This window comes from Ranitomeya variabilis, chromosome 1 (genome assembly GCF_051348905.1).
Source record: "Ranitomeya variabilis isolate aRanVar5 chromosome 1, aRanVar5.hap1, whole genome shotgun sequence".
Classification (NCBI taxonomy): Eukaryota; Metazoa; Chordata; class Amphibia; order Anura; family Dendrobatidae; genus Ranitomeya; species Ranitomeya variabilis.
Window position 1 is genome coordinate 684,526,429 of NC_135232.1, and position 20,441 is coordinate 684,546,869.

Sequence of the window (20,441 nt, forward strand, 5' to 3'; positions counted from 1 at the left end):
CTGGTAGTGGTCCGGTGGCTGTTAATGGCAAATACACTGTGTTCCAAATTATTATGCACAAAGAGTTATGAGTGATAAGGTTAGAATTTTTTTGTTTGTCATTTAAACTCATTGATGGTGATGTGTGTCAGGGCTCTTTATATCACTGAAAGCAATTGCAGATATCTGTGCAAATTAGTTTGGCAGGTGTGTCCAAATAAAGGCAAGACTACTTAAGAAGGCTGTTCCACATTATTAAGCAGCCTACATTTTTTGCCAAAATGGGAAAGAAAAAGGATGTGTCGGCTGCTGAGAAGCAACAAATTGTGGAGTATTTAGGTCAAGGCATGACTACAATCAACATTGCCAAGACACTTCATCGTGATCATCGCACAATCAAGAAGTATGTAGCTGATTCCCAGCACACACGTGTGCGTGCTGATAAGGAAAAATTGAGGACTCTTTCCAACAGGCAATTGCGTAAGGTTAAAAGAGCAGCTACAAAAATGCCTTGTCATAGCAGCAGACAAGTTTTTGAAGCTGCTGGTGCCTCCAACGTCCCCAGAATAACAAGATGCAGGGTCCTTCAGAGGTTTGCAGCTGTGCGTAAGCCATCCTGTCGACCACCTCTATCCACTGCACACAAGCTGAAACGGCTCCAGTGGGCCAAACGATACATGAAGACTGACTTCCAAACTGTTTTGTTCACCGATGAGTGCCGTGCAACGCTTGATGGTCCAGATGGATGGAGTGGAGGATGGCTGGTTGATGGACACCCCATGAAAACACGGCTAAGGCGCCAACAAGGAAGAGGTGGAGTAATGTTTTGGGCTGGAATCATGGGGAGAGATTGTCGGCCCCTTTATGATCCCTGAAGGGGTAAAGATGAACTCCATAATCTATGTGGAGTTTCTAAAACGACACTTCCTGCCATGGTTCAAGAGGAAGAACCGTGCTTTCCGCAGCAAGATTATTTTCATGCATGATAATGCACCGTCTCATGCTGCAAGAAACACATCTGCATCTCTGGCTGCTATGGGCATAAAAGATGACAAACTTATGGTGTGGCCACCATCTTCCCCTGACCTCAACCCCATTGAGAACCTCTGGAGCATCATCAAAAGGAGTGTCTATGATGGCGGGAGGCAGCTCACATCTAAGCAACAGCTCTGGGAGGGTATTCTGTCTACATGCAAAACAACTGAAGCAGAAACCATCCAAAAACTGACAAATTCAATGGACGAGAGAGTTCAGAAGCTTCTTTCGAACAAGGGGTTCTATGTGCAATTGTAACATCACCTAGAATAAAGTTTTCACTTGAAAACTGTTTGATTTCATTTTGTAATAAGCTGATAATGCTTATAACTTCACAATTGACCATTTTTTTGTTCAAAATAAAAAAAAAGGTTGAAAACTCTGCTGTGCATAATAATTTGGAACATGCATTTTGAGTGTTTATTTTTTTTCAAAAGATACTGTTTTCATAGGCAGTTTGTTCCAAAACATTGCAATTATACTAGAATAGTAGATGACTGGAAAATAACAATGACTGCAATTCAGATAGGCAATTTAGAGAAAATATGAGGAAATATTATTTGCATAATAATTTGGAACACAGTGTAAAGGGAATTTTGCACATCATGCAGGTGAAAAAGGCAGTGTATACCTAATCATAGTAGTGCACATGTTGTCGATGTTGTTTTCTAATAAATATTGATATGTTTTTTATGATTCTGGTGTGCACATTATTAAGTTCTTTTTTTCTCTTTTTGACACAAATAGCGAATCAGAAAAACTATATTCTAGGAGGAATTGGAGGTATTTGCTATTATTATTATTATTACTACTACTACATATTATTATAGGATCTTGGAGATGGGAATACCCCTTTAAAGATGACACATCCTTTGTATTTTAAGCAAAAAAAAAAGTTTTATCTTTTACATTTTAAAAATAACAAAGAGGAAAATGGGCCCATGCAAAAGTTTGGGCCGCCTGCATGATTAGTACATAGTAGCATAATAGCCACCCTTTTGAAAGTATCACAGCTAGTAAATGCTTTTTGCAGCCAGCCAAGTTTTTAAATTCTTGTGTGAAGGATTTTCATCCTTTCTTCCTTGGAAAAGTCTTCCATTTCTGTGAGATTCCTGGTCGTTTTGCATGTGCTGCTATTTTGAGGTCTAGCCACAGATTTTCAATGATTTTCAGATCGGGAGACTGTGAGGGCCATTGTAAAACCTTCAGCTTGCTCCTTTTGAGGTTGCCTAGTGTAGATTTTGTCATGTGTTTAGAATCATTATTCATTTGTAGAAGCCATCTTTTATTCAACTTCAGCTTTTTTTTTACAGCTGGTGTTATGTTTGTATCAAGAATTTGTTGAAATTTCATTGAAGCCATTCTTCCCTCTATCTGTGAAATGTTCCCCGTGCCATTGGCTGCAACACAATCCCAAAGCATGATTGATCCACTGCCATGTTTAAATGGTTGGCGACTGGCGAGATGTTCTTTTCCTGAAGTTCTATGCCCTTTTTTACTCCACACATGCCTTTAATTGTTGTGGCCAAAGAGTTCTATTTTAACCTCATAGGTCCACAGGACTTGTTTCCAAAAAGCATCATTCTTGGTTAGATGTTCTTTTGCATACTTCTGACTCTGAAATTTATGGTGAAGATGCAGGATAGGTTTTCTTTTGATGACTCTTCCATGATGGGCATATTTGTGAAGTTGTCTCTGAACAGTAGAAAGATGAACCGCAACTCCAGAGTCTGATAAATCTTTCTGAAGGTCTTTTGCAGTTAAGCGGGGATTCTGGTTTGCCTCTCTAGAAATCCTAAGAGCAGCTCTCATTGAAATTTTGCTTGGTCTTCCAAATCTTATCTTGACCTCCACTGTTCCCCTTAAGTGATATTTCTTAATTAGCTTTTGAACTGAGAATAGGGCAACTTGAAAATGCTTTGCTATCTTCTTATATAGCCTTCTTCTGCTTTGTGGGCCTCCACCATTTTCATTTTCAGAGTGCTAGGCAGCTGATTAGAAGAACCCATAGCTGATGCTTTTTGGCATAAGGTTAGAGGAGGCTGGGTTTTTATAAAGCTGGGAAATTTGCATCATTAGGCCTTTCCTAATGATCATAGTGAACAAGCCATAACCCTAACAGGCTAATTAAAGTCTCAAACCTTGATTAAAGTTAACAGCACACAAATCTTGAAGGGGGCCCAAACTTTTACATCTGCCCATTTTCCGTTCTTTTGTACAAAATTACAATATACTTTCCTTTTTTTGCCTAAAATACAAAGGAAATGTCATCTTTAACTTTAGGTCTTTTAAAGATCATTTCATCTTTAGCTTAACTGTTCACAATAAGAGTAATTTTGACCAGGGGTTCTCAAACTTTTACATGCCACTGTATCTTTGAGCATTGGATGGCCTTTAAGTCTCCTCACACTGGTTTGTCACTCTTCATAAGGAGAAACGTAACCCCTTAGTACTGTTTGAGAAAAACAAGCTTTAAAAGCCTCCGGGGACTGAACCTCACAGGAGACTAGTCAAACCTAGTGGCATCTCCTCTCTCGCTTCCCTGGAGTGGCAGGTCTCTCGCTATTCTCACAGGGAGAGATGGCTTACTGTTCTCTGCGGGTTCAACTTCTGGGATCCCTAGAGAATGGGGCGCTGCAAAGCCTGGAAGTTGAGCTTATGTATCACTGCTCCATGCATTACCTGGGGTCTGCTGAAGATGACTGATTTCTAGCTAGACTTAAATAATCCAAATCTAAGTACTTTATTAGAAAACAATTGGTGACGAAGGGGTCACCCATTTAAGACCCTCTTCTGTTATCTAGCAATCAAGAGCATGTTTTGCTTTGAAGAACAGGGGACATGTTTCAGAGGCCGTCCAAACAATACCTGAGCCCAAAAACTGTAATTTTTGGCCTTTTTTTTACCTCCCTTTCTTCTCCCCAGTATAGGTCAAATGGACAACGATCACCAGGTTCAGCCGTTCATAGTCTAATGGGTATGGCCTCCTTAATGCTTTACTCCCATGAAGCAAGAAGGTCAATATTTGCTGTCCATTTCTTCTGCAGAACTTAACTTTTTGCTGCGAGTTACTCTGTGATCAACTTATCCTCATTAATTGGCAGCAAGTACATTTCTCCATTGTACGGGTTGTGGGTGCAGAATGTGAAGGATTGGAGGCACAGAAGCATGTCAAGGGTGTTTGGGTAGAAAATGAGCTTCAGCATTTTGAACTCGCTAAAGGCAGGGTATTTCTTTGGGTGGGAGAGCTATGTATACGGCATACAGCAGCATAAGTATGAAGGTGGCTTTAGGGCTTCTGTGGAGTTAGATGTTTAATTCTTTCTATGCTCCCCAGGTGGAAATACAGATGCAGAAAGTCTTAATTTGAAGAGCACCATTGCAACAATGTAGTACTCCCTTCATAGGGGTAATATATGCTGCGCACTGGCATTCATGGAGTACTTCACGATCAATTCCACAAAACTCTGTTAGGCTATGTGCACACAATGTCTTTATGCAAGAGGATTCTGCTTTAACTCTGCCTGAGAAAAACGCTTTAAATATGCTAAGAAGGAATGACCATAGTCACAGTAATGGAAAACAACATATTGTGCACATGTTCCATCTTTCTGAGCATGACCAGATTAAAAAACTGTGAAGTGGCAAATGCTGCGTAAACATCTATATTTGCTATCTGTGATCTGTGATTTCAGACATACTGTCTAATTTTATAGATATTGTGATAGACAATCTGCAAATCCCTTTATTAAAAAAATGCTGTTTTAACCCTTAAAAATCACTCCAAAGTGCCAGCCACTAGGTGTCTCTCTTCTCTATTACTTGCTGCTCACTGCCTGTTGCCAAGTGCAATCCAACTTATGCATCCGACAAGTGGAGACAGATAACAGGAAGAATACAGGCATAACCGAGAGGTGAGCTTTCAGTTAAAGGGGCTGTCCACTACTGAATCCCTTCTTAAATATTAGATTTAAATTGGAAAATAAAAATAGCCAATACTCTCCTCCTATACTGGCGCCATTCCAACAATGTTCGTGCTGGGTCTCTTAAGGCTCGTGGGACATCGTTTTTGGAGATGGATTGATATGCGCAACTGTGATTCCTAGTCCAAGTCAGTGCTCCCTAGTCCAGGTCAGTGTTCCCTAGCCATGGACAGGAGCTGAGTGAATTTCCTTACCTTCAGCATCCCAAGCTCAGCTTACGATTAGCCGGGCCAGTGAGATGTTACCTGCATGCCTCACCAATGACTTTGTGCCAGGCCACCAAATCAAACTCTGCTCCAAGGAATCTCAAAGCTCAAGAAATTTGAGTATATGAATGGCCAGAGATCACTAATCTGGACTATGGACCGCAGTTGCGAGAAACGATCCGCTCATTTGTAAATGTTATGCTGCATGAGGCCTGCGCCAATCAGTGGCCGCTTAGTGGACTGCAGTGCTCATACTTCTCCTGGATGGCTGAGGTTCACCTGCAGGAAGTTTTGGTGCAGCAGATCAATAGTGGCACTGATTAGTTCTAACACTGACTTCACACAAGTCTTGGGAGACTCGACATAGCTGGAACCGGTACATGGGAGGGGGGTATAAGGTGTTTTTATTTTCCAAGGATGAATATAGCATTTAAGAAGGGGGTTGTCCTACTATCTGACAACTTTTTTATGGGCAACAAAAGCCGTTGAACATCAGCAAGAGCAGTATTCCCCAACTCCGGTCCTCAAGAGCCACCAACAGGTCATGTTTTCAGGATTTCCTTAGTATTGCACAGGTGAAAATTGCATCACCTGGACAGGAAGGAATTCCATCACCTGGGCAATACTAAGGAAATCCTGAAAACATGACCTGTTGGTGGCTCTTGAGGACCGGAGTTGGGGAGCACTGAGCAAGAGCATACTGGGACATGAGAGAGTGAAACTTCCAGCACCTATAGTGCTGGAAGAATACAGATGAAGAGGAATCTCCTACTGAAAACGAGTGTATGGCAAGTTACAGAGCAGGAGATTCTGGATACTTGCTGAGCATGTTACGGTACCTTTTAGTTTGCAATGCATAACAAAAATGATCCAGCTCTTGAGATTTTGTAGAATACTGTGCGCACATCAGAATGAGTAAATAAGTCGGACAGTACCAATAGAATGATGTTCTGATCTGAGAACAGCAGACAGAGTTCAGTCTCATTTCATAAGTAATGCATACAGCAAGATCAACTTGTTTCCATTAGAATAAATCTTCATGGGGAAATTACTTTTCAGAATAAGAAGTTGAACAACTATTTCACGTCCAATATAAACAATGCAATTTCTTGCTGTTTGCTGAAATCTCTTGGGGTCAATTTGCATGTAATAGCTGTTTTTGCAAACGCAGCAGAAAGATCTGTATCTATTGACTCCTCAGAATATTCTGTTATTTATGGTATAATATGTTTAGACATGTTTTCTTGATCGTTATTTTCCTGCACATTCTGCAAAAAAAAAAATATATCTATTTCTATATTTTTTAAAGGGGCTGTAATGATGTGTCAATGGGAACATATGACAAATGTGAGATTGATGTTGGAGTTGCATATTCTAGGACATTAAGCCTTTTTGCTTTCATCATGTAACAAGGTATTTGCTGCCCTATTAGGCTTTTGCCCCATTGTGACTTTGGGGTGCATGCAGCAACTTTCAATGAAGGTTGAAATTCTCATGAGCGTCCTGCAGCATTTTACCCCATATGGAGGTTGTACAATTATGTAGCTTACACTGAAAAGACAGTTTATTGCTTCTAGAGGAAAGTTAATGGGGTTGTCCAGCCTTGGTGTACATAAAGTGACTGCAGACTTGTGAGTCCTCACAGCACGCATTGTGCACACTGTCAGGACTCTCCGATAGCAGGGATCAGGTGGGCGTGTTACTGCAAGTATGTGATTTGCATACATTCATGTACATGCCAACTAGACGTGCATGGCTTTGCGCCATATAAGTGAATTGAACAAGGCCAGACAAGTCTAGTTGGAAAGTGGGCAGAAATATGCAATTCACGTTCTTGCAGTCACATGACCGCTCGGCACTGGAGAATCCTGACATCACACACTGTGCGACTGCGAGGATTCACAAGTTTGTGGTCACATAAAGTGAACCCCAAACATACCATAGATAACTTTAATATACACTTTTTTCCCCAAGATCCTTTGGTTGTTGTATAAGTTTCCTTGGGGTATGTTCACACTTGTTTTCTCTTCAGTCGGGCTGAAACGACAAAGCTTCCAAGCGGGAAACGCTTCATGAAACACCATAGTTTTTGCAGTGTTTTTTTCCTAAAGCATTTCTTGCATGTTTTCTCTGGTGTTATCTGAAGTGGCTTGTGTTTTTTCTTGTTGTTTTCTTAAACATTTTTGGGGCACTTTTTGAGTGAGTCTTTTTTTATAGCTTTTTGAGGATGATTTACAAGTATTTTCTAAAGTCTATTAATCAATGTGTAAAATCTGAGCATTTTATTTTAGACCGAAACACTTCAAAAGATGCAGAGACGTTTGCTTTTTGCCTCCACATTCACTTCCATTGTAAAGTATGGAACGTCTTCTAAATGGAAAACGCCTTAAGGGTATGTGCACACGTCCGGATTTCTTGCAGAAATTTCCTGAAGAAAACCGGAAATTTTCTGCAAGAAATCCGCATTTTTTTTTTTGCGTTTTTTTTCCGTTTTTTTCGCGTTTTTTTTAGCATTCTGCAAGCGTAATTAGCTTGCAGAATGCTAAAGTTTTCCAAGGGATCTGTAGCATTGCTTGGAAAACTGACTGACAAGTTGGTCACACTTGTCAAACATACTGTTTGACAAGTGTGACCAACTTTTTACTATAGATGCAGCTTATGCAGCATCAATAGTAAAAGATAGAATGTTTAAAAATAATAAAAAAAATGGTTATACTCACCCAGACATCTCATCAGCGGCGTCCGTTCCTCTTCCTATAGCTGGTGTGTGCGCGCAGGACCTTCCATGACGTCGCAGTCATGTGAGCGGTCACGTGGGCGGTCACATGACCGCTCACGACCAATCACAAGACAGTGACGTCATCGGCAGGTCCTTCACCGCACAGCAGCTATAGGAACCGAAGCGACAGCGTGCAGCGGTGAGGCGGGAAGACATCGAGGGTGAGTATATGACTATTTTTTATTTTAATTCTTTTTTTTTTACCAATTATATGGTGCCCAGTCCGTGGAGGAGAGTCTCCTCTCCTCCACCCTGGGTACCAACCGCACATAATCTGCTTACTTCCCGCATGGTGTGCACAGCCCCGTGCGGGAGGTAAGCAGATCAATGCACTCCTAGGTGTGCGGAATCCCCGCAATTCCGCATTTTTAATGAACATGTTGCTTTTTTTCCGCGATGCGATTTTTTCGCGGAAAAAATCGCAACATTTGCACAAAAAATGCGGAATACCCTGTAAATAATAGGAGGCATATGTTAGCGTTATTTTCGCGTTTTTATCACGTTTTTATAGCGAAAAAACGCGAAAAAAACGCTAAAAATCCTGAACGTGTGCACATGGCCTCAGAATAGTCCGGTTGCTTCTTTTAATTACTTGGCATTTTAGAAAACCTGAAGTTGTAAGAAGTTGCTAAAAGCCCTGATAAATAAATAAATAATCTTTATTTTTATATAGCGCTAACATATTCCGCAGCGCTTTACAGTTTGCTCACATTATCATTGCTGTCCCCGATGGGGCTCACAGTCTAAATTCCCTACCACCAGTATGTCTTTGGAATAATAATGATAAGTTGTTTTACCTAGAAACGAATGACAAGGTTCATTGGAGCAGCTTCTGAGCTTATTTTCAGATGGTTTTTGGACCATTTTTTGCTCAAAACCCACCAAATTGTTTTGTTATATGAATATACTGTTAGAGCTACCTCAATACACCCAGTACCCTCCTTCTCCTTAATGATGGCGGACTAGAACCTTCAAACAACCGTCTAGAGATATACATCTCTTCCTTTTTGGAGCAGAGTCTGGTTTGACTAATATCTTTATTAATTTTATAAAGCTCATAAAAGGTTCGGGATATAGAATTATAGGGTCGCTGCTTCCAATAAGTAGCAATGAACATGGAGAGAATGCTCTTAATTCTGGGGATGAGCTAATTTGCATATCTGTCAGACTGAATAAGGTAGGACCGGTAGTCCATTACCAGATACTTGCCAACCTTTTGGACTGGTGCCCAGGAGGAAACAGCAGTGTGGAGAAATACCACCTCCATGCAACATGGATATCTGTTTGGGCACCACTGAAGCCTTCTGGAATTTGCTTGTTCTAGAATTTGGGAGATTTCATGTATGTCCTCTAGGATGAAAAAGGTATGGACCTGTGGCCCAATAAAGAATACAGTATTTGCCAACCTTTTGGAGTTCTTCTCCAAGAGGAAATGGAGCATTTTCTTGACTATGTCTCATGCCTTTTCTACACCACCCCCAAGCCTCCTGGGTGTATGTTTGGGCACTACTAAAGTCTCCCAAAACGTTTTCTCCTGATAATCTCCAGAAGCTTCAGGATGGACAAGGTATGGAGCTGTGGTCCAATAAAGAATATGTACCAACCTTTTGGAATTCTAATCCAGGGTGAAACCATCCATTTTTTTCACTATGCCCCATGCATTGTCCACACTACCTCCAAGCCTCCTGAGTGTTTGTTTGGGCACCACTGAAGCCTCCCAAATCTTTTTCTCCTGAAAATCTCCAGAGGCTTCATTTGCACCTTGTACATTTACTAGCTCCTTCTGGAGTCAGGATATTCCCCTCTTTACAGGAGCCTCCCAAATGTTCCCGAGGAGTTGACAAGTATCCATTACAGGGCATGTAAATTGACCCTACTTCAACTGCAATCACCTGACTTGGGGGCTTTACGGTAAAAGAAAATTCTAGGGGGCTACTGTAATCTATGGGCTAATCCAGCAACAACTGCTCAATTTCTCTGTAGCTCCCCAACAGGTAAAATGAAGAATTACAACAATTCCTATTGAAATCAATGTTCAAATGTTTGTGCAATGCCCAGATATTTTTGGTCATTCAGAGATGGCATTTATCTCAGATGAACCCGCAAGGTGAGAAAATTCACAGAGTTCATATCCATGGCCAGAGAGCATTGATGTGGATCGGGGTTGCACAAAGCGATCGTTCCTCTCTAGATGAAACCGTAGATCCTCGTTATGGGGCATCACACCCGCGGCTGCTGGCTATCCACTCTGCCGCTTCTGTATTTGTTTAATGTCAGAACAATTCATTTGCCGCTGATGTTCTAGTAAACGCGGAGAGTTAAGTGTCGGATTATTCATTATGCATCCTCTGGCTCGGGTCACAACATAAACGCGTTCCTACCAGCCTTGAAATTAAATTATAGCGCTTTGACATTTGTCGAGCAGAGACGCGGCAGTCTTGAGAAATAAAGTGTCAAAAAAGTGGAGTAATCTGCAGCCGGCGGTTGTTTATCATGTTGTCCCATAATGACACAATTAGGAGCTACAATGTGATTATCTATCTGATTTCATGTTGAGAAATCAATTACATTGGCTGCAGTGACCCTTCTCCTGCCCCAGTCATGTAACTTCAAGACCTGGGATGTCTTATTGACATCCTGAGGATTAATTAACCCATCCTTCCGTAGAGAGGACGAGGTAACGAATAGTCTCCTCTGGCAGATGGCAATGAAAGTGTTAACTCATTTGTAACAATGGAAAATGCAAATAAATCCTGAAAATTACACTTGACAAAGCAACTATGATAGTAGTAATATAGTGTATGGGGTAATGGAAATAAATCGTGTCTATTTTCCAAACCAGGGCTCCTTTCTTGCTTTGTTTTTTGTTTTCACAATGTTCTTAAAGGGTTTCTATATTAATATTATCTAGAAATAAATGATATTAAATGGAATGTGCTGCAATACTTGAACTAGGATTGAGCTTTGCCCCCAAAATGGTAAACCCTTCTTACTTAGTATGTAAATAGCCTTTAAGTAGAACCTATCACTTGCCATAAATATGTAATCATCTTACCTAGTGTAAATGTCGCAGCTCTCCTGAATCCGGCAATTTTTTTTTCTTTCTACGCCTCTCTGTTCCGGAGATATGGCCCCCACTTCACTGAATGTAAATCTACTAGGTTTTTTTTTGCCAAGTGGGTATGACCTTCAAGTCTTTGTGGGTGTCTTCTTGAGGACCACGCCTTTTTGGCTAACAAGGTTAGGGGTTCTGGTTGCTCCTTCCTTAGCACAGTTCATGAGAGATGGTTGCTGTTCTTGTTTATAAAGGTCCCAAAGGTGTGACCCATTGAGTATTTATTGCATATATAAGTCGCATAGAAATCCAATCTAAGGAGCAATTCAGTGACAATACTTCTGACCTTTCATGGCCATTTTCCAGTACATGCACAATATAAATATGAAGATTCTTGCAGCATAGAGTGAAATATAGAATTGGTTCCCGACTACCAAATGATCTTTTTCCTCAATTCAGCCATTAATTTTTGTATTAATTTTATGGCGTCATTTTACTTAATAGGTTTCCTGTTGCTACAACCCCCCCCCCCCCCTTAATTTATAATTGGCATCAGCGTCTCTTGCTTCTACAACATCCACTTAGCACATTTTCTGCTGTTCCATGTATCAATTTCCATATCTCCTATCTCTTGATACGTTTTTGATCTGTAGTGGAGGCGAATATTCTCAGACACTTGGAGAAGTTACATAAATTTATGCTGACCATAGAATAGGGCATGTAGAAAAGCTGCGGAGACACCATCACGTGTTTCTCAACGCAAGCAATGAATAACCAGGTCTTTCACCGGGAAGGAACAACCACGGGAAGGGCAGCATCCAATAAAGGAAAACCACCTATGCCAAAACATGGTATCCATCCACAGACAGCTGTTTCGGGGTATTTGCCCCTCATCAGTGTGGAGTAGGAAACTGGCTATTAGGAGCAGTGCCTGGTGAAAAGACTATAAACATGAGGATGAATGACCTCGGGGAGATCAAAACATCCAACACCGCGGAGACACCATCACGTGTTTCTCAACGCAGTGATCCAGAACACTGCCCCCATCCCTTATGGGAAATATGCAAATGCATGTAGAAAAGCTGCGGAGACACCATCACGTGTTTCTCAACGCAAGCAATGAATAGCCAGCTCTTTCACCGGGAAGGAACAACCACGGGAAGGGCAGCATCCAATAAAGGAAAACCACCTATGCCAAAACATGGTATCCATCCACAGACAGCTGTTTCGGGGTATTTGCCCCTCATCAGTGGAAACATGGATGTTTTGATCTCCCCGAGGTCATTCATCCTCATGTTTATAGTCTTTTCACTAGGCACTGCTCCTAATAGCCAGTTTCCTACTCCACACTGATGAGGGACAAATACCCCGAAACAGCCCCCGCAGTTTCAACAGTCGGCGCACACGTCCACGCCGGGGCCGGGAGCTGTGCGCGGCTGTCACCTTGATGGTTGCACAGCTCCTGCTCCGGCTTCCATGGCCTCTCTATGCTTCCAGGTCAGGTGTCGAGCGTGCGCGATGACGTCATCGCGCATGCGCCGACATGTCCCGACCAGGACGCTAGAAGCAGAGAGGCGCTGCAGGGGAGCGAGTTTTTTTTTTTTTTTTTTAGTTAAACGGTGGGTAAATGCAAATGAAGAAGTGGGGAGGGGTGAAAGGAGGACTGCACATGATGGAATTTGGAAGTTAAAGGAGGCTGCACATGATGGAATTTAGGGGGTTAAAGGAGGCTGCACATGATGTAATTTGGGGGTTAAAGGAGGCTGCGCATGATGGAATTTGGGGGGATAAAGGAGGCTGCACATGATGGAATTTGGGTCGTTAAAAGAGGCTGCACATAATGGAATTTGGGGGGTTAAAGGAGGCTGCTCATGATGGAATTTGGGGGGTTAAAGGAGGCTGCACATGATGATATTTGGGGGTTAAAGGAGGCTGCACATGATGGAAATTGGGGGGTTAAAGGAGGCTGCACATGATGGAATTTGGGGGGTTAAAGGAGGCTGCGCATGATGGAATTTAGGGGGTTAAAGGAGGCTGCACATGATGTAATTTGGGGGTTAAAGGAGGCTGCGCATGATGGAATTTGGGGGGATAAAGGAGGCTGCACATGATGGAATTTGGGTCGTTAAAAGAGGCTGCACATAATGGAATTTGGGGGGTTAAAGGAGGCTGCTCATGATGGAATTTGGGGGGTTAAAGGAGGCTGCACATGATGATATTTGGGGGTTAAAGGAGGCTGCACATGATGGAAATTGGGGGGTTAAAGGAGGCTGCACATGATGGAATTTGGGGGGTTAAAGGAGGCTGCGCATGATGGAATTTGGGGGTTAAAGGAGGCTGTTCATGATGGAATTTGGGGGGTTAAAGGAGGCTGCACATGATGGAATTTGGGGGTTAAAGGAGGCTGCGCATGATGGAATTTGAGGGTTAAAGGAGGCTGCCCATGATGGAATTTGAGGGTTAAAGGAGGCTGCACATGATGGAATTTGGGGGTTAAAGGAGGCTGCCCATGATGGAATTTGGAAGTTAAAGGAGGCTGCACATGATGGAATTTAGGGGGTTAAAGGAGGCTGCACATGATGTAATTTGGGGGTTAAAGGAGGCTGCGCATGATGGAATTTGGGGGGATAAAGGAGGCTGCACATGATGGAATTTGGGTCGTTAAAAGAGGCTGCACATGATGGAATTTGGGGGTTAAAGGAGGCTGCCCATGATGGAATTTGGAAGTTAAAGGAGGCTGCACATGATGGAATTTAGGGGGTTAAAGGAGGCTGCACATGATGTAATTTGGGGGTTAAAGGAGGCTGCGCATGATGGAATTTGGGGGGATAAAGGAGGCTGCACATGATGGAATTTGGGTCGTTAAAAGAGGCTGCACATAATGGAATTTGGGGGGTTAAAGGAGGCTGCTCATGATGGAATTTGGGGGGTTAAAGGAGGCTGCACATGATGATATTTGGGGGTTAAAGGAGGCTGCACATGATGGAAATTGGGGGGTTAAAGGAGGCTGCACATGATGGAATTTGGGGGGTTAAAGGAGGCTGCGCATGATGGAATTTGGGGGTTAAAGGAGGCTGTTCATGATGGAATTTGGGGGGTTAAAGGAGGCTGCACATGATGGAATTTGGGGGTTAAAGGAGGCTGCGCATGATGGAATTTGAGGGTTAAAGGAGGCTGCCCATGATGGAATTTGAGGGTTAAAGGAGGCTGCACATGATGGAATTTGGGGGTTAAAGGAGGCTGCCCATGATGGAATTTGGAAGTTAAAGGAGGCTGCACATGATGGAATTTAGGGGGTTAAAGGAGGCTGCACATGATGTAATTTGGGGGTTAAAGGAGGCTGCGCATGATGGAATTTGGGGGGATAAAGGAGGCTGCACATGATGGAATTTGGGTCGTTAAAAGAGGCTGCACATGATGGAATTTGGGGGTTAAAGGAGGCTGCCCATGATGGAATTTGGAAGTTAAAGGAGGCTGCACATGATGGAATTTAGGGGGTTAAAGGAGGCTGCACATGATGTAATTTGGGGGTTAAAGGAGGCTGCGCATGATGGAATTTGGGGGGATAAAGGAGGCTGCACATGATGGAATTTGGGTCGTTAAAAGAGGCTGCACATAATGGAATTTGGGGGGTTAAAGGAGGCTGCTCATGATGGAATTTGGGGGGTTAAAGGAGGCTGCACATGATGATATTTGGGGGTTAAAGGAGGCTGCACATGATGGAAATTGGGGGGTTAAAGGAGGCTGCACATGATGGAATTTGGGGGGTTAAAGGAGGCTGCGCATGATGGAATTTGGGGGTTAAAGGAGGCTGCGCATAATGGAATTTGGGGGTTATGGAGACTGCACATGATGGAATTTGGGGGTTAAAGGAGGCTGCGCATGATGGAATTTGGGGGGTTAAAGGAGGCTGCGCATGATGGAATTTGGGGGTTAAAAGAGGCTGCGCATGATGGAATTTGGGGGTTAAAGGAGGCTGCACATGATGGAATTTGGGGGTTAAAAGAGGCTGCGCTTGATGGAATTTGAGGGTTAAGGGAGGCTGCCCATGATGGAATTTGGGGGTTAAAGGAGGCTGCACATGATGGAATTTGGGGGGATAAAGGAGGCTGGGCTGCACATGATGGAATTTGGGTGGTTAAAGGAGGCTGCACATGGTGGAATTTGGGGGTTTAAAGGAGGCTGCACATGATGGAATTTGGGGGGGTTAAAGGAGGCTGCACATGATGGTATTTGGGGGTTAAAGGAGGCTGCACATGATGGTATTTGGGGATTAAAGGAGGCTGCACATGATGGAATTTGGGGGGTTAAAGGAGGCTGCATATGATGGAATTTGGGGGGTTAAAGGAGGCTGCACATGATGGTATTTGGGGGTTAAAGGAGGCTGCACATGATGGAATTTGGGGTTAAAGGAGGCTGCACATGATGGTATTTGGGGGGTAAAGGAGGCTGCACATGATGGAATTTGGGGGGTTAAAGGAGGCTGCACATGATGGAATTTGGGGGTTAAAGGAGGCTGCACATGATGGAATTTGGGGGGTTAAAGGAGGCTGCGCGTGATGGAATTTGGGGGTTAAAGGAGGCTGCGCATAATGGAATTTGGGGGTTATGGAGACTGCACATGATGGAATTTGGGGGTTAACGGAGGCTGCACATGATGGAATTTGGGGGGTTAAAGGAGGCTGCGCATGATGGAATTTGGGGGTTAAAAGAGGCTGCGCATGATATAATTTGGGGGTTAAAGGAGGCTGCACATGATGGAATTTGGGGGTTAAAGGAGGCTGCGCATGATGGAATTTGAGGGTTAAGGGAGGCTGCCCATGATGGAATTTGGGGGTTAAAGGAGGCTGCACATGATGGAATTTGGGGGTTAAAGGAGGCTGCACGTGATGGAATTTGGGGGGATAAAGGAGGCTGCACATGATGGAATTTGGGGGGTTAAAGGAGGCTGCACATGATGGTATTTGGGGGTTAAAGGAGGCTGCACATGATGGAATTTGGGGGTTAAAGGAGGCTGCACATGATGGTATTTGGGGGTTAAAGGAGGCTGCACATGATGGAATTTGGGGGGGTTAAAGGAGGCTGCACATGATGGAATTTGGGGGGTTAAAAGAGGCTGCACATGATGGAATTTGGGGGGGTTAAAGGAGGCTGCACATGATGGTATTTGGGGGTTAAAGGAGGCTGCACATGATAGAATTTAGGGGTTAAAGGAGGCTGCACATGATGGAATTTGGGGGTTAAAGGAGGCTGCACATGATGGTATTTGGGGGTTAAAGGAGGCTGCACATGATGGAATTTGGGGGGTTAAAGGAGGCTGCACATGATGGAATTTGGGGGTTAAAGGAGGCTGCACATGATGGAATTTGGGGGGTTAAAGGAGGCTGCACATGATGGAATTTGGGGGGTTAAAGGAGGCTACACATGATGGAATTTGGGGGCTTAAAGGAGGCTGCACATGATGGAATTTGGGGGGTTAAAGGAGGCTGCACATGATGGAATTTGGGGGTTAAAGAGGCTGCACATGATGGAATTTGGGGGGTTAAAGGAGGCTGCACATGATGGAATTTGGGGGTTAAAGGAGGCTGCACATGATGGAATTTGGGGGGTTAAAGGAGGCTGCACATGATGGAATTTGGGGGGTTAAAGGAGGCTGCACATGATGGAATTTGGGGGGTTAAAGGAGGCTGCACATGATGGAATTTGGGGGGTTAAAGGAGGCTGCACATGATGGAATTTGGGGTTATGGAGACTGCACATGATGAAGGGGAATGGGGCCGCACATGATGGAATTTGGGGGTTACAGGAGGCTGCACATGATGAGGGGAGTGGGGCTTCACATGATGGAATTTGGGGGTTAAGGAGACTGCACATGATGAAGGGAATTGGGGCCAAACAAGATGGAATTTGGGGGTTAAAGGAGGCTGCACTTGATGAATGGGGAGTGGGGCCGCACATGATGGAATTTGGGGGTTAAGGAGGACTGCACATGATGAAGGAGGGGTTGGGCTGCACATGATGAAGTGGGGGAGTTGGGCTGCACAAGATGGAGTGGGGGTAAGGGGGACTGCACATGAAGTGGGAGGTAAGGGCGACTGCACATGATGGGGGACTCCTAAGCTTGCAATCTATGAGGTTGCATAATAACCAATTATATATTGATTGTGAGTGGACATCTGTATTCAGATGTGTAGTGTAGAAGAAAGGGAAAAAGTGGGGAATGGGCTCTGGAAGCTGTGCTCTATGTAACTGTGTTATTTTATGCAGAGGCGAGTCCTGGCTGGAAGAAGCGACGGCGGTCTGTGCTGCATGAATGAGAAAAGCAAAGATGAAGGACTTCAGCTACAGACGTCACTGGTGAGTCAGTGTATTACCTCTACACTGACACTATACACTGTATACTATATACAGAGCTCCTGTGTATAATGTCACTGGCAGTGGTGATCACTGTATTACCTGTACACTGGCACTTTTTACAGAGCTCCTGTGTATAATGTCACTGGTGATCCCTGTATTACCTGTACACTGACACTATATACAGAGCTCCTGTGTATAATGTCACTGGTGATCCCTGTATTACCTGTACACTGACACTATATACAGAGCTCCTGTGTATAATGTCACCAGTGATCACTGTATTACCTGTACACTGACAGTATATAGAGTTCCTGTATACGATAGCACTTAGTATTGTGGGTTTTTTAAATTAATGATCAGTATTGTAGTATTCAGTCACTATGTGGTGGTAATATGTGGTCTGGTCGTGGTGTGGCGGTATTTGTTCCTTGTATGTGGTATTATTGGTCATCATGTGGTGGTAATATGTGGTCTGGACATGGTGAGTTGGTATTTGTTTAGTGATGACCGAGCATACTCGTTACTCCAGATTTCCCGAGCACGCTCGGGTGTCCTCCAAGTATTTTTTAGTGCTCGGAGATTTAGTTTTCATCGCTGCAGCTGAATGATTTACATCTCTTAGCCAGCATAAGTACATGTGGGAATTCCCTAGCAACCAGGCAACCCCCACATGTACTTATGCTGGCTAATAGATGTAAATCATTCAGCTGCGGCGCTGAAAACTAAATCTCCGAGCACTTAAAAATACTTGGAGGACACCCGAGCGTGCTTGGGAAATCTTGAGTAACGAGTATACTCGCTCATCACTATATTTGTTTCTTGTAAGTGGTATTATTCAGTCACTATGTGGTGGTAATATGTGGTCTGGTCATGGTGTGGCGGTATTTGTTCCTTGTATGTGGTATTATTCGGTCACTGTGGTGGTAATGTGTGGTCTGGTCATGGTGTGACGATATTTGTCCCTTGTACTGTATGTGGTATTTATGGTTGTTTAAAACAAAATGTAAATGTATGTCACTCATTCCCTTAAAGAAAAATCTATAAAAATATATTTATTTTTAATAGTTTAGAGTAGAGTAGGGCCCGGCCAAAAGAGTCTACCGTGTCGTGGTGTCAACTTAAAAATTCTTTTTTCCAGAACAAAAGCTGCTGATTATGAATCTGATGTGGTGTTTGATGGGAACTGTTAATATCTGATTGGTGAGGATGTGGTGGAGAAGTTGAGTTTTTCCAAGAATGAGCAGTGGGACAGTGGAGGTGGAGCTGGTGTGGAGCTGGGGTGGAGCCTGGGTGGAGTCTCAAGGGAGTGGAAACCCTGGTCTGTCTCATAAGCTGCAGACCGCAGCTTCCTGAGACTTCAGTGTGCTCACTCAGGCGGCGCGATGCCATTATTGCTTCATGCCGCTCTGCGGACCGGAAGAGAAAAATATCGGGGAGAACTGGGGCCATCCTACTGTATATATGGGGAGAATTGGGGTCATCAATCTAGATATTTGGGGAGAACTGGGGCCATCATTATATATATATATATATATATATATATATATATATATATATATGCAACTTGTGCCATCGTCCTATATTTATGGTGGGAACTGGGGCCATCACGCTACATATACCATACATGTGGGGCTGTGGGGACCATCATACTATATGTGTGGGGCAGTGGGATACCTTCATACTATATATATCATCATACATCATATGGGGCTGTGGGGCCACCATATTCCATATAGGGGGCTGTGGGGACATGATACTATATATAGAGGGGAAGCAGGATCATCATACTATCTATAGGAAGCTGTGAGGTACATAATATCGCAATTAGAGAGCTGTAGGGGACCATCATACTATATATAGGGGGTTTTGGTGACATACTATTTGTGGGGAGCTATAGTATATATAGGAAACTGTAAAGCCTCATACTATATATAGGAGGCAGTTGGGACATCATATTGTATATAGCGGACTATGTAGCCATTTTACTATATATAGGGAGTTTTGGGATCCTCAATGTATAATAAAGGGGTATTGGGGGCTGTAGGACCATCATTCTGTATATACAAAGCTGCGTGGGTGCTCAGAGGACATTATTTGTTATGAATGGGCACATTATTAGTTTTGATAGGGGCACTCAGGATCCTTTTTTTTGTGGGGGACAGTGTTACTTTAAGTGAGCACTCAAGGGTATTTGTTGCTGGAAGGGGGCACTTGGGATATTATATCCTTCAAAGGCCCATACATGTCGTTGCACAGTAGGGGCATTACTACTTTCTGTGGGATACTTTAATTTTGGGGGGTGGGAGTAATCCTAGTAATGACATAATTGATTAAATATTGGGGCCAGTGGTCCACACTGCAGGTGCACACAGAGTGGGGAGTTTTTGTAGGTTGGGAATAGATGGGGACGGCGCTAGAAATGTGAGAAGTCAAATGTACATTTGTTGTAATCTGTGCAGAGGAGTCCTGGCTGGAGAAGTTGTCATGTCAGTCTGGGCCAGATAGAAATGTTAGAAATGTGGATGATCCAAATCAGATAGAACGTCATGTGTAAGTTACTGTATATAACTGTACTGTAATCACTTGTTCTGCGGAACTGGTATCTACCAATATACGGTTACTGTTAGGTTGTAATATTGCTCATTTTAGGTAACATTTTTTTTTAAATTTAGTAGCAGTTAAATGTTATTCAGTCATAGTAAAGGGTGTATGGGGGTATCATTGGTCTTTGTATAGAATGTAGTTTCATATAGACTTAATGGTGATATTATAATATTATATATTCGCTGTGTAGTGGTGACAGTAGTAGGCACTGTGTAGCCGTATTGTATGTATGTTTGTAAGTAAGCTCCGTTTTGGCACCATATCTAAGCAGTAAACTTGGTTCTAGTACTGTATCAATGTAGTAATCTAGATTATGGTACCATATGTATGCCGTAATCTCGGTTCTGCTCCAGTTTCTATGTAGCAGGCTTGGTTCCATGTAGTAGACTTATTAAGATTGGTTCTGCTCTCTTATCTCTGTAGTAAGCTCTGTTCTCCTTCCA